Here is an 11,955-nt window from a genome sequence, read left to right on the forward strand (position 1 = left end):
ACCTTAGAATGGCAGGCAATTAACATGCAACATGATGACGATCAAGATATGCAAAGTGACACTAAATAGCAAGTTAAGGTTATAGGGTCAACAGTTGTAGACAATGTTCCCTCTAAGGTGTGGAGTCCTGTGAGCAAAAATTCTACTTGGTGAGCTCCTGGCATTAAAGTTATGAGTGAGCAATTTGGCTCCTGCATAAGTTAGTTTGTTCTGGAGCCATCCCTTCCTGAGCTAGGACAAAAATGTGTGCGCTGGAGGCTAAAAAACTGTGAGCTAGCTCACACTAACTCAGCTTGGAGGGAACACTGGTTGTAGAGCAATAAATATCAGGTAAAGGTAAAGGTTCCCTTGCTCGAAAGCCAGTCGAATCCGACTCTAGGGTTGCGGTGCTCATCTCCTTTTCCAAGCCGAAGAGCCAGCGCTGTCCGAAGACGTTTCCGTGGTCATGTGGCCGGCATGACAAAACACCAAGGCGCACGGAACGCTGTTACCTTCCCACCGAAGTGGTTCCTATTTATCTACTTGCAATTTCTTGCTTTCGAACTGCTAGGTTGGCAGGAGCTGGAACTAGAGACGGGAGCTCACTCCGTCATGCGGCAACTCAGGTCTCGAACTGCTGAACTACCGACCTTCTACAGCCTGCAGTTCAGCGTCTTAATCACTTGAGCCACCACAACAGCTCCTAAAATAAATTTCAGACTAGCAGATAAATGTCTAAATGGAATCTTCATTCTCTCCTGCCAGGCATGGAGGGCACTGAACCCTACACCCGCCTCCAAAAAATGCAGATTTTTTGCCTCCTCTTCGCCATCCATTGACTCCACCAGCCTCCTCTTCGGTCTGCTGTTCCTAGATCCCTGTTCTCTTCAGTGATGCTTTAGGGAAGCCGCCCCTCCCCTCCTCCCCCCGTTTCCTTCCAGGCTGCGTTAGGCGAACAGAGAGCGCTGCAACAAGGCATCGCCGCCGCTCCGTTCCCACCCTCCTCCTTTCCCCCCCTTGCTTCCCTCCATCTCCATCTCTGTCGCCGTCCCTCCTTTTGGACTTGGCTTTATTTGGCGCTTCCGGAGACTGCCGGGGTGCTGCTGCTTCTCCGGCCTCCCCCGGCTTGGCTTTTGTGAGTGACACCCGCTCGCACGGAGGAGGAGGAGGAGGAGGAGGAGGAGGGAAGGGGGGGAGCGGCTCCGGATTTTCGCGTGCGGCGAGCAGGAGGAAGCGAGCGCGCCCCGGGCGCATCCGAAGCAGGTAATTCAAGAGCGGGCGGGCGGCGGCCAGGGAGGGGCAGGGAACGGGGGAAGCCAAGCGGCACCTCGGTGCGGTGCAGCCCTGCAGGGTGGGGTGCAGGGCGAGGCGAGGGGGACCGTGCAAGAGGTGCGGGCTGGGCGTGAGAGAGAGGCGGCGGCGGCGGCTGCAAACGGTGCACAGAGGCCTGGCCTGCGGGCGGCAGGAGAGGAGGAGGAGGCCAACCGCGGCACCGGTGGGGGGGCTGCAAGAGAGAGCTTTGGGGCGGCTGCGGGGCTCTTTGGCGTCGTCTGCGTGGCGAGGAAGGCTTATCTAGGTCACCCTCCCTCCGCCGCCCATGTGGAGCAGACCAGTGGCTTGCTGCTGCTCCTGCTGGAGCAATGGCCAGATGGCCCTTCCTTGTTCTGCGCCCTCCCAGCTCTGCCGAATCAAGTGTCCCCTGGATTCCTGGCTCAGTCTGGAGCATCCCTGATTCTGGGAATATTGACCCGACAGAGTCCTCCCTGAGAGAAGGGCACAAACCTCCCCCCGCCCCCGGTGTGGGTGTGTGGAGGGTTACCTGAGGCTGCAAGCGGTGGGAAGCCTTCCCTATTTAGTAAAGTAATCTGGGTGTCAATCTTCCCACCCACTCTCCCTAGGGCGATGGGGATGGCTTGCCCGCAGCAGCAGAGAAAGGGGGGGGGGGGAAAGCCCCTTTCTGTTATAACTAGGACCAATGTTCCCTCTAAGCTGTGGAGTCTTGTGAGCAAAAATTCTACTTTGTGAGCTACTGGCGTTAAAGTTGTGAGCGAGCGATTTGGCTGCTACATAAATTAGTTTGCTCTGGAGTCATTCTTCCTGGGCTAAGACAAAAATGTGTGGGCCGGAGGCTAAAAAATTGTGAGCTAGCCCACACTAACTCAGCTTAGAGGGAACACTGACTAGGACCGCTGTTAGAGTTTGTGTGTGGGTGTTCACTCAAGAAGACCCGGCAGTGTGTGGGACTGCAACCCCACAGCATCAGTGCAAGACTTGACGTCTGACGTTTTCTCTTCAGCCTGTCTCCAAGGCAGCCAACCGGTTTATTTGATTTTTTTCTTTTTTTTTTGCCAAGTGATGCTGCTATTTCTTGAACAGGGGGTGCCTTGGTTTGTCTCGTTTTACGGAGGAGTAACATGGTTTTCAGTGTGCTGTCAATCATCACTTAATGGACAGATCATTAAAAAGGTGTGAGATCCAGAGCCACTCATGACTAGAAACCTTGCGGCTGAATTCTCTGTCGCTTGGCTTATACTCACAGAGCTTAAGTATTGTACAGTTTAGTATTGCATTTTGAGGAGGTACCTGTGCTGTATGATTTCAGAGGAGTGTCTGAAATGACTCCTGTCTGCTCCCTTCGATAGTGCAACTGCAGGAAGTTTTAAATTGCATTTTCTGAACTGTGGATTTTATTTGCAGGAATAGGAGATCGAGTAGGGTTTATTGGAAAATTCGGACTCTGTTTTAAGGAAAGAATTTGTGAAATTACTTCCATAGGTTATTGGAAAAAAAACCCTTTACTAGAGAAATACAGTTGTTTGACACTATAAATAGTTTCACACTGCTGTTTAAAATGCTGTGAGATGAAACAGAAGTAATTCTGGTCCACTGGATGCTTTGAATCATTGCTCTATGATTTTTATTTATTTACTCTATTTATACCCACTTTTCTCCCCGATGGGAACTTGAAGTTGCTTACAACATTCTCTCTTTCTTGATTTTATTCTCACAACAACCCTGTGAGGTAGGTTAGACTGAGAGTATGTGACTAGTCCAAGGTCACCCGGCAAGGTTCCATGGTAGAGTGAGGATTATAACCTGGGTCTCCCAAATCTTAGTGCGATGCCCTAACCCAGGGGTGACTTAAATTGCTCAATTTAAGAGCCACATAGAATAAACGTCAGATGTTTGAGAGCCCCATAAGGCATAAATAAATATTACATGTTTTTATTTTAAAATATGCAAATTTGCTTCTTATTAACATTATAAATGAGACTGCCAAAAATAAAATGGGTAAAAGCAGATATTGATAATGATATCTATCTGTTCAATTATATTTATTTGTTTGCTAATGATATTTAGGAGCTGCGGTGGCTAAAGTGGTTAAGATGCTGAACTGCAGGCTGTGGAAGGTCGGTAGTTCAGCAGTTCGAGACCCGGGTGCCGCATGACGGAGTGAGCTCCCGTCTCTAGTTCCAGCTCCTGCCAACCTAGCAGTTCGAAAGCAAGAAATTGCAAGTAGATAAATAGGTACCACTTGGGTGGGAAGGTAACAGCGTTCCGTGCGCCTTGGTGTTTAGTCATGCCGGCCACATGACCACGGAAACGTCTTCGGACATTGCTGGCTCTTCGGCTTTGAAACGGAGATGAGCACCGCAACCCTAGAGTCGGATTTGACTGGCTTTCGAGCAAGGGAACCTTTACCTTTAATGATATTTATCTGTCTAAGAGAGAGAGAGAAAAAGAGAGAGGTGGAAAGAAAGAATAAAAGAGGTGGAAAGAAAGAGTGAAGGGAGGGAGAGGGAATAAAGGAAGAGAGGGAGAGAGAAAAAGTATGCCTCCCCTTCGTTTCCCCAGCTTCCCTACCGGGAGCCGCACAATATGTGTGAAAAAGCCGCATGTGGCTCCGGAGCAGCAGTTTGGCCACGCCTGCCCTAACCACTACACCATGCTGGCTTTCATGAAATGATCAACTGACTGAGACTGTAGCCAACTTTTCTTCTCTCTATGGGAAGCTTAAAACCAGTCATCCATATTTTGGAGAACAGCAGACTGACATCCTTATATAACCAGAGAATATTAAATATGAAACACTGAATATGCTTGTCGAGTATGCTTTTGCTGAGTATGCTTTTGTTTTGCTGCTTGGTTTTGAAGCAAAATTAATACTTTTTATTGTACAGTTTAAAGGGGAAAAAGTTAAGATTTACTTAAGTAACAGTGCGGTCCTTAGACTAGAATAACTGTATAGGATTGTGCAGTAAAATAAAGACCGGGAGACATTTTAAAAACAGCTTCATAAACTGTGCAGGAGTTTTTGTATCTCGAGAAATAAAGAATAATATGAACAAGAGCTCTGTAATCTATAATCAAATGCAACATGGTCACCATGGTCCTTTTGAGGGTCATTGCTGCCCTTCTTCTGAATGCTGCTCAGACTTCAGAGATGTATCATCAGCACAAGTGAATGAATAAAAGATGTTCTCTTAATTAAATAAAAATGAAAAGGGCCTGTGCATTATTCACTACTGCACTAATGCTTGACGAAGCTTGGACATCCAGTGGGACTCTCACTTAACTGAAAAATTATCCTTAAGGGAGCAAACCCTATTTCATATTCCCGGGATGCCAAAGAGATGATGTCAGTAGTTCACTGGTTCAAATCAAGTATTTATAACATATAAAAACTACAAGACTCATGGCTGAATTTATTAGGGATTGTATCCAATGTTCCCTCTAAGCTGTGGAGTCTTGTGAGCAAAAATCCTACTTTGTGAGCTCCTGGCATTAAAGTTGTGAGCGAGCGATTTCTCTACTGCATAAGTTAGTTTGCTCTGGAGCCATCCTTCCTGAGCTAAGACAAAAATGCGTGAGCTGGAGGCTAAAGAACTCTGAGCTAACTCACACTAAACTCAGCTTAGAGGAACACTGGTTGTACCTATTTTACCATAATTCAGTCAAAAACCATTAATGGATTTTGGGGGTGAACTAGTTCCAAATGAGTGATGGAGTGCCTTAATGACAGGTGAGGCTTGACAAACGGAATGGCTTCTATTAATTCTCATTAGAATAATTTTTCTCATCAGGCTCCTGGAATTGACTGTACACTCCACTATTGGCAGACACACTTTTATGATAGAACAATGCTTGAGTTTAGTGAAACCTTGAAGACCAACAAAGTTTCATTCAAGGTGTGAACTTTCATGTGCAGGCACCTTGAATAAAACTTAGTTGGTCTTAAAGTGCCACTGAACTCAAACTTCATTTCACTGCTTCAGAACCAACACGGCTACCCACCTGAATCACACTTTAAGGATAAATGGGGGGCAAACTATAGGACTATGATGGGGGGCGAGATTTGTCCTATAGTTTGCCTCAGTAGTTCTCTTGTGTTGAAGAAACTGCATAATATGTGCATTTAGAACATGAGAGAACCCCGAAAGATAGGAGGGGACTCTGTTTATCTTCCTTGTTTTATACCAACTCACAGTTCATGACCGTAGGCATGTCATGGCCTATTTACACAGTTATCCTGAGGTAATTATTTTGTGTGTCACTTCTTTACCCACACAGCATCACTGAGATCGAACCACCCCGCCCTATCTAATTTGTTGCTGTTTATTTCATGCTGACAAATATGTATGGTTGTCCCACTGCAGAATCTGCAGGAATAGGGTCAAACAGTTCTGGAAGTGAAGTACAGCTGTGGAGGAAGCCATTGTAAGATATAAATATCAGTACTTGCCAGCACACTGGTTCTACATGGGAAATGTCTCAGTACTTACAGGGTGCAGTCAGATGGTGTGCTGGGAGCGGTTTAAATTGCTCCGGCCCTGATGCGGTCTATTTTAACCTGGAGAATCGCGATTACACTCACCTCCTTGCTCCGGATTGCGCAGCTGTTATTTTTTTCGTTCTCTCAGTTTGGGCAGGCGCACAGGCAGCCATCTGTAGAACTAACATTTTCGCACGTGCGCGGAACAGCGATTTCCACTTCAACCCGACTGCTATAACACTTCCCTTTAAACTTTAAAGGAACACTTCCCTTTAAATGTTTACTGGCGAAAATGGCCTCCGTGAGATCCCGAACTTGTCTAAAGGCTAAGACTAGGCACCGTTTAAACATTGTTTTTAATAACGTGGTGGCAGACCTCGACCTATACGCAATCTGGTCACTAAACTTCGCCAGTTATTTTTTAAGGTATGCTTGTATACTCTTTGTTCTCTGAGTTTAGTAGGACAATTTGCTTGTACCAGTAATTGGACTAAGGGCATGTAATTAAATGGATTGCAAGTACTTCAGAATGTTTAATTACATGAAATGGCCTCCTCTGCTAATATATGGTAAAGAGGAGATTTTGTTACACTTCATTGGTTGTCAAGAGAAAATGGAACAAGATAAAAGGTGAGCATATGTGCATATGAGAGCCAGTTTGGTGTAGAAGTTAAGTGCGCGGACTCTAATCTGGGAGACCGGGTTTGATTCCCCACTCCTCCACTTGCAGCTGCTGGATGACCTTGGCTATGCCATAGTTCTGTCAGAGCTGTCCTTGAAAGGGTTATTCTTGAAAGGGCTCTCTCAGCCCCACCTACCGGGAGGGGAAGGGAGAGGAGTTTGTAAGCCACTCTGAGACTCCGAGTGAAGGGTGGGGTATAAATCCAATCTCCTCCTCCTCCTCCATAATGGTTAAAAACAGTAGAGATGAGGAATGGTCATGAAGAGTGGTAATTTTGGTAATATTAAGTCATGCTTGCAAAGGCAAACACTCTTTTAGTAGCTGCTATTTAGCAGATAATAAGTTAATGAAAATATATTTCTGACAGTTATTAGAACATTAGTCTGGAGCTGGGAGTTTTATTTGTTTAATATATTAATATCTTATATGTGTCCTGAGAAATTAAATTGATATTGGATAAAATACATTGAGCTGAAACCATTTCAGAAAATAAAAATAGTTCATGAGCCTATGGGTTCTTATGTGAAACTGTTTAGTAATGGTTATAATAATAGTGCCTCCTCTGCTAATATATGGTAAAGAGGGTCACTCTGCATATCAATTGGTGGAGGAGATGCTTAAAATGTTATACTTCATTGGTTGTCAAGAGAAAATGGAACAAGATAAAAGGTGAGCATATGTGCATATGAGAGCCAGTTTGGTGGAGTGGTTAAGTGTGCTGACTCTAATCTGGGAGACTGGGTTTGATTCCCCACTCCTCCACTTGCAGCTGCTGGATGACCTTGGCTATGCCATAGTTCTGTCAGAGCTGTTCTTGAAAGGGCTCTCTCCGCCCCACCTACCTCACAGGGTATCTGTTGTGGGGAAGGTAAGGTAAGGAGTTTGTAAGCCACTCTGAGACTCCGAGTGAAGGGTGGGGTATAAATCCAATCTCCTCCTCCTCCTCCATAATGGTTAAAAACAGTAGAGATGAGGAATGGTCATGAAGAGTGGTAATTTTGGTAATATTAAGTCATGCTTGCAAAGGCAAACACTCTTTTAGTAGCTGCTATTTAGCAGATAATAAGTTAATGAAAATATATTTCTGACAGTTATTAGAACATTAGTCTGGAGCTGGGAGTTTTATTTGTTTAATATATTAATATCTTATATGTGTCCTGAGAAATTAAATTGATATTGGATAAAATACATTGAGCTGAAACCATTTCAGAAAATAAAAATAGTTCATGAGCCTATGGGTTCTTATGTGAAACTGTTTAGTAATGGTTATAATAATAGTTATGAAATCATTTAACAAAGGGGGGGGGGACCTAAAAATGTTCCCAATCATATTCTCAGCCTTGTACAATGTCTTGATAGATGTTTTTAGATTTTTGTCACTGCTGTGAGATTTTCAAACACAAGGTGATCCACCTCTCTATTTTGTAAAGTTGTTTGGGTCTTGAAGGAGCAAGTCAAGTAAGCCTCCAGGTGAGACCTGGGGATCCCCTAGAATTACAACTCATCTCCACACAACAGGGAATAGTTCTGTTACGCCAACTGCTTGATTTACAGCAGATGGCTTATTAAATTTAACGTGAGTCCTGGCCAGCTATACCAAGGTCGTGTCTGAACCCAGAGTTCCAGTAATGGAGACCACACGGGTGTTTTTCCAAAACAAATAATCTTTTTACTGAAGTATATCAAAGTCACACACACACAAAAACATCAGTCTCACTTCGCATACGTTCAAGTTTCCTTTAGAGTTACAGAAATAGAAATAAAATAGTTTCTTATTTACTTGGAGGTAGGTAGGTAAATCGGTTCATACTTGCCTGTTTCCAGAAGTCTCGTCTCTTGCAATGAAAAATAAAGGGACAGAAAATAGTGTCTAGAAGTATACCTAAATCACGCTGTTCCAGAACCAGCCGGTCAAGTGTGTGTGTATGTGTGTGTATGGATGGATGGATGTCTTTGGCTGCAGTCCAAAGAGATCCATAATAGACAGAAAGGATTGTTGCATAGCAAGAAAGGAATTCAAAGTATAAAGGAGTCGATGAGAGGAGAGGTGGCTATCCTGAAGCATGGTCTTTGCGTTGGTGGTAGAATGTGGCTAGCAAAAGCCTTAACGCATGGTCTTCGCGTTTTATAGTTGAATCTCCAGGTGGGTGGCACCTTGCCAATCTGTAATCCCACCTACTTACAAGTCCATCCCATAGCTGTTCCCCATTGGTGCATGTAGAAAGGGGCAGGTATTCAATGGGTCGGGCCAATATTTGAAACTCTACACTCTATCCCATGGAATACCATCTGGCCAGGTGGCGAAGTCTCAGCTTCAGGACATCTCTTTCTTGTGCTGATTAATCTTGGCTTTACCAGGCGAACAAGATACCATCAACAGGAAACAGCAATTCAGATGCATATCAGGTCCGTGTTCTGCGTGACAACCAGTCTCTTCAGTAATGGGGGAATTTCTCCTTCTTGATTGTTGTTCTACTCACAATGGCTAACGTGCTTCTGCTTCCCATAATGCCTTGAGCTGAATGTGTGCAAGCTACATTAACATAAAATGCAGGCAAGCGTTCCCTATGTGAAGTTTCTCACCTTAGGTGATGCAAACAGCTTTCTTTGGCTCACGGTATACAGACGTGTGCACAGTCCATGTGTTGCGTGTGTAGCAGATATAAAACCATAAATTAGTTCATTTCCCAACAGTTCCCCTCAAGAAAATGGCAGCTTTAGAGAGTGGACTCTGTGGCATTGTACCCCACTGAGGGCCCTGTCCTCCCCAGGCTCCATCCCGAAATCTCCCAGAGTTTCCCACTCTGGAAAAAATCATTAAAAGCAAGACTTCATTTTTCTTTGTCTTTGGAGACAGCCCCCAAATAAATATAGGGGTGACCCATGTTGTTCTTACCACAGTAAAAAAGCTAACTTCTAACTCTAGCCTAACTTCTCCTCAGTTTATCGTAATTCAATTATTGATTAAAAGGCTCCTTATAACTGAGTACTGGAGACAGTAGAGAAAGCAACTAGTTAAGAAATGAATTCATCTACCACCACCGAATGGTGTAAAGTTATATTTACATATAATCAAGGACTGACAAAAAATTTCATACACTTTTATTTTTATGTCATACGGCAAAACATTCCGATGCAAATTCATAAATAAGCTTTCTCACATTTGTTGTTGTTCAGTCGCACAGTCGAGTCCGACTCTTTGCGACCCCATGGACCGGATCACGCCAGGCCTTCCTGTCTTCCGCCGTCCTCTGAAGTTTGCTCAATTTCATGTTCGTTGCATCTATGACACTGTCTAACCATCTCATCCTTTGCCGTCCCCGTCTTCTTTGACCTTCTCACATAATGTAGGCCAATTCCACTCTTTGTTAAAACCCCTGTTTCACATGGGTTTTGTCCATGCAGGTCCCATGATCACAGACATAGCTTCTTGCTAGTCAAAAGGGGCTCCATTCTCCCCTTTTCACTGGTGCAAAAATTGGCTAGATCCATCGCTTTCTACTTCCACTGATAATTGCGGAGAAACGCTACAATAAAATGACTGCTGGAAGAGACTAGGTGCAGGGCTTCTGAGAGCCATTGTGGGCCCCCAGAAAAAGATTCCATCTGGGGGCCCCCATGTGACCCTGATCAAAACCAAATATTATTGGTTCACTGCTACTACCCATGAATAGAATAATAATTGTCTGTTAGGTAAGAAACATGAAAGGAAGATGGGCAGGATTATTAAAGAGCACATTTTACTTAATTTATTTACACAATGCACATTGCAATAAGGTATGGTGCAACCCCCCCCATCAACTTTCAATTAACAACCACTTAGTACATGTCAGCATTAAACTGTCAGTACCCACAGCCAACAATGGAGTACACACTTCTTGGAAAGGTGATACTTTTATTGAAGAGCCATAGATGCGTTAACACAGTCACTGTTAAGAATAGCAGTTGCCTATTGAACCTAATGAGATATAGGGCATTCGTATGCACCCCCCCACTGCGCTGGCCAATTAGACACCCTCCCGTGCGTGGGCTAGAACCAGCAAGCGTTACTATGCGAAGCTGGGAATATTTCGGCTCCCCAGGCTGGCGCGGCAGACAACACACATCGCCACCTGTACTTCTTTAGAGATAAGCATTTCAGCGCAGAGCAGAGAGAAAGGAATGCGAAAGTAATTTACACAGACAATGAAAGAACATAGCTGACATAAACAAGATGCGACAAATTTGAAGAAATCTAGCTTATAATTCTCGGTGAGCTCTCACTCTCTCTGGCTCACTGCCTTGCTTTGGAAACTTAACAAAATTTGTGGCAGGATATGAGCTTTTTTGAGTCACTGCTCACTTCTTCAGATACAGCTGGATACAGCTAGCATGTCCTGTGTAGTGTAAAATGGAGTGATGGAGTTTACTTGCATGTAAATATGCACAGAAGCACTGCAGCCTTAAATTCCCTCCCTCGCTTCTTCTCCTTGGTTCCTGCAACGCATCTGAAATCACTCCTCTTTCCAATATGGAGGACCGATGGACTCACATTCTAGCTGTATCTGAAGACGTGAGCAGTGACTCATGAAAGCCCTGCCACAAATTTTGTTAGTCCTTCAGGTGCTACTAGTCTTGACCAGGTAAATCTTGTGCTATTGTCATTTGCCACAAATTGTGTTAGTCTTTCAAGTGCTACCATTCCTGATCTTTTTTACTTCTACAGACTGACTAACAGGGCTACCCATCTTGCTTTGGAAAAGAAGGCAGAAGCTGATTAGAGCTAAGAGGGATATTGTCTTTTTCTATAGCTCAGGCTGCTGTTAAAGGCAGAAGTGCAAACCAATTCTCTTTCTTGGTCAGTTGGTAATCTTATCCGGAACTCCCACTGCTTTTTAGACATTGGTCTTTTTTCCTGTGAAATCTCTTTTCTGAGAGTAAGAATGAGTCCCGGCGGCAGGTGATCCCAGTCCTGCATCTGCACTAACTGTAGAAAGCAACTCTCCTCCCTGGAGACTGGAATCCACCTGGCTCCAGTGCTCCCCTCCGCTTTCCTTCTGCTAAAAAGTAAAGGTTCCCTTGCTCGAAAGCCAGTCGAGTCCGACTCTAGGGTTGCGGTGCTCATCTCCGTTTCCAAGCCGAAGAGCCAGCGCTGTCCAAAGACGTTTCCAGCTCAGGAAATGGGACAGGGAATGAAGCAAGCAGTTGTTGTTGTTGTTTTGCAAGGCAGATCGTGCAAGGAGGATGAGGACAGAGGAGGGACTGGCTGCTGCCGTGTAGATCATCGTACACGGGAGAAGAAGGAGCACCACATGCTTCCTCCCCAGTGTGCAGAATGTGAGGCAGGCTGGCTACACAGGGGGCAGACCGAGGGAACTGAGCGGACCCCCAGCATCCATCTCTCGCTCCCTCTGTGTGGAGGGGGGGGGTGAGAAGGAGAGAGATTGCAGAAGAAAGGCAGAGCAGAGGCATTCCAGGGGAAGCTGAACTCTAGGAGTTGGCTGTCAAATAGCCTCAGCTGGGGCCCCTCAAGCTGTTGCCT

General features: G+C 45.0%; 1 protein-coding gene across 2 annotated transcripts in view; it reads left to right on the plus strand.

Annotated features, from left to right (window-relative positions):
- The first annotated feature begins 1,046 nt into the window (after window positions 1-1,046).
- Window positions 1,047-11,955, plus strand: part of CAP2 (CAP, adenylate cyclase-associated protein, 2 (yeast)) — a 73,815-nt gene continuing 62,906 nt past the window's right edge. For both annotated transcript variants that reach the window (XM_015406272.1, XM_015406273.1), the window contains exon 1: window positions 1,047-1,242. The gene's annotated coding sequence lies outside the window, so the exon portion shown is untranslated. The remainder of the gene's footprint in view (window positions 1,243-11,955) is intronic.

The sequence above is a fragment of the Gekko japonicus genome, unplaced genomic scaffold (assembly GCF_001447785.1).
Source record: "Gekko japonicus isolate JY-2015 unplaced genomic scaffold, Gekko_japonicus_V1.1 scaffold1420, whole genome shotgun sequence".
Classification (NCBI taxonomy): Eukaryota; Metazoa; Chordata; class Lepidosauria; order Squamata; family Gekkonidae; genus Gekko; species Gekko japonicus.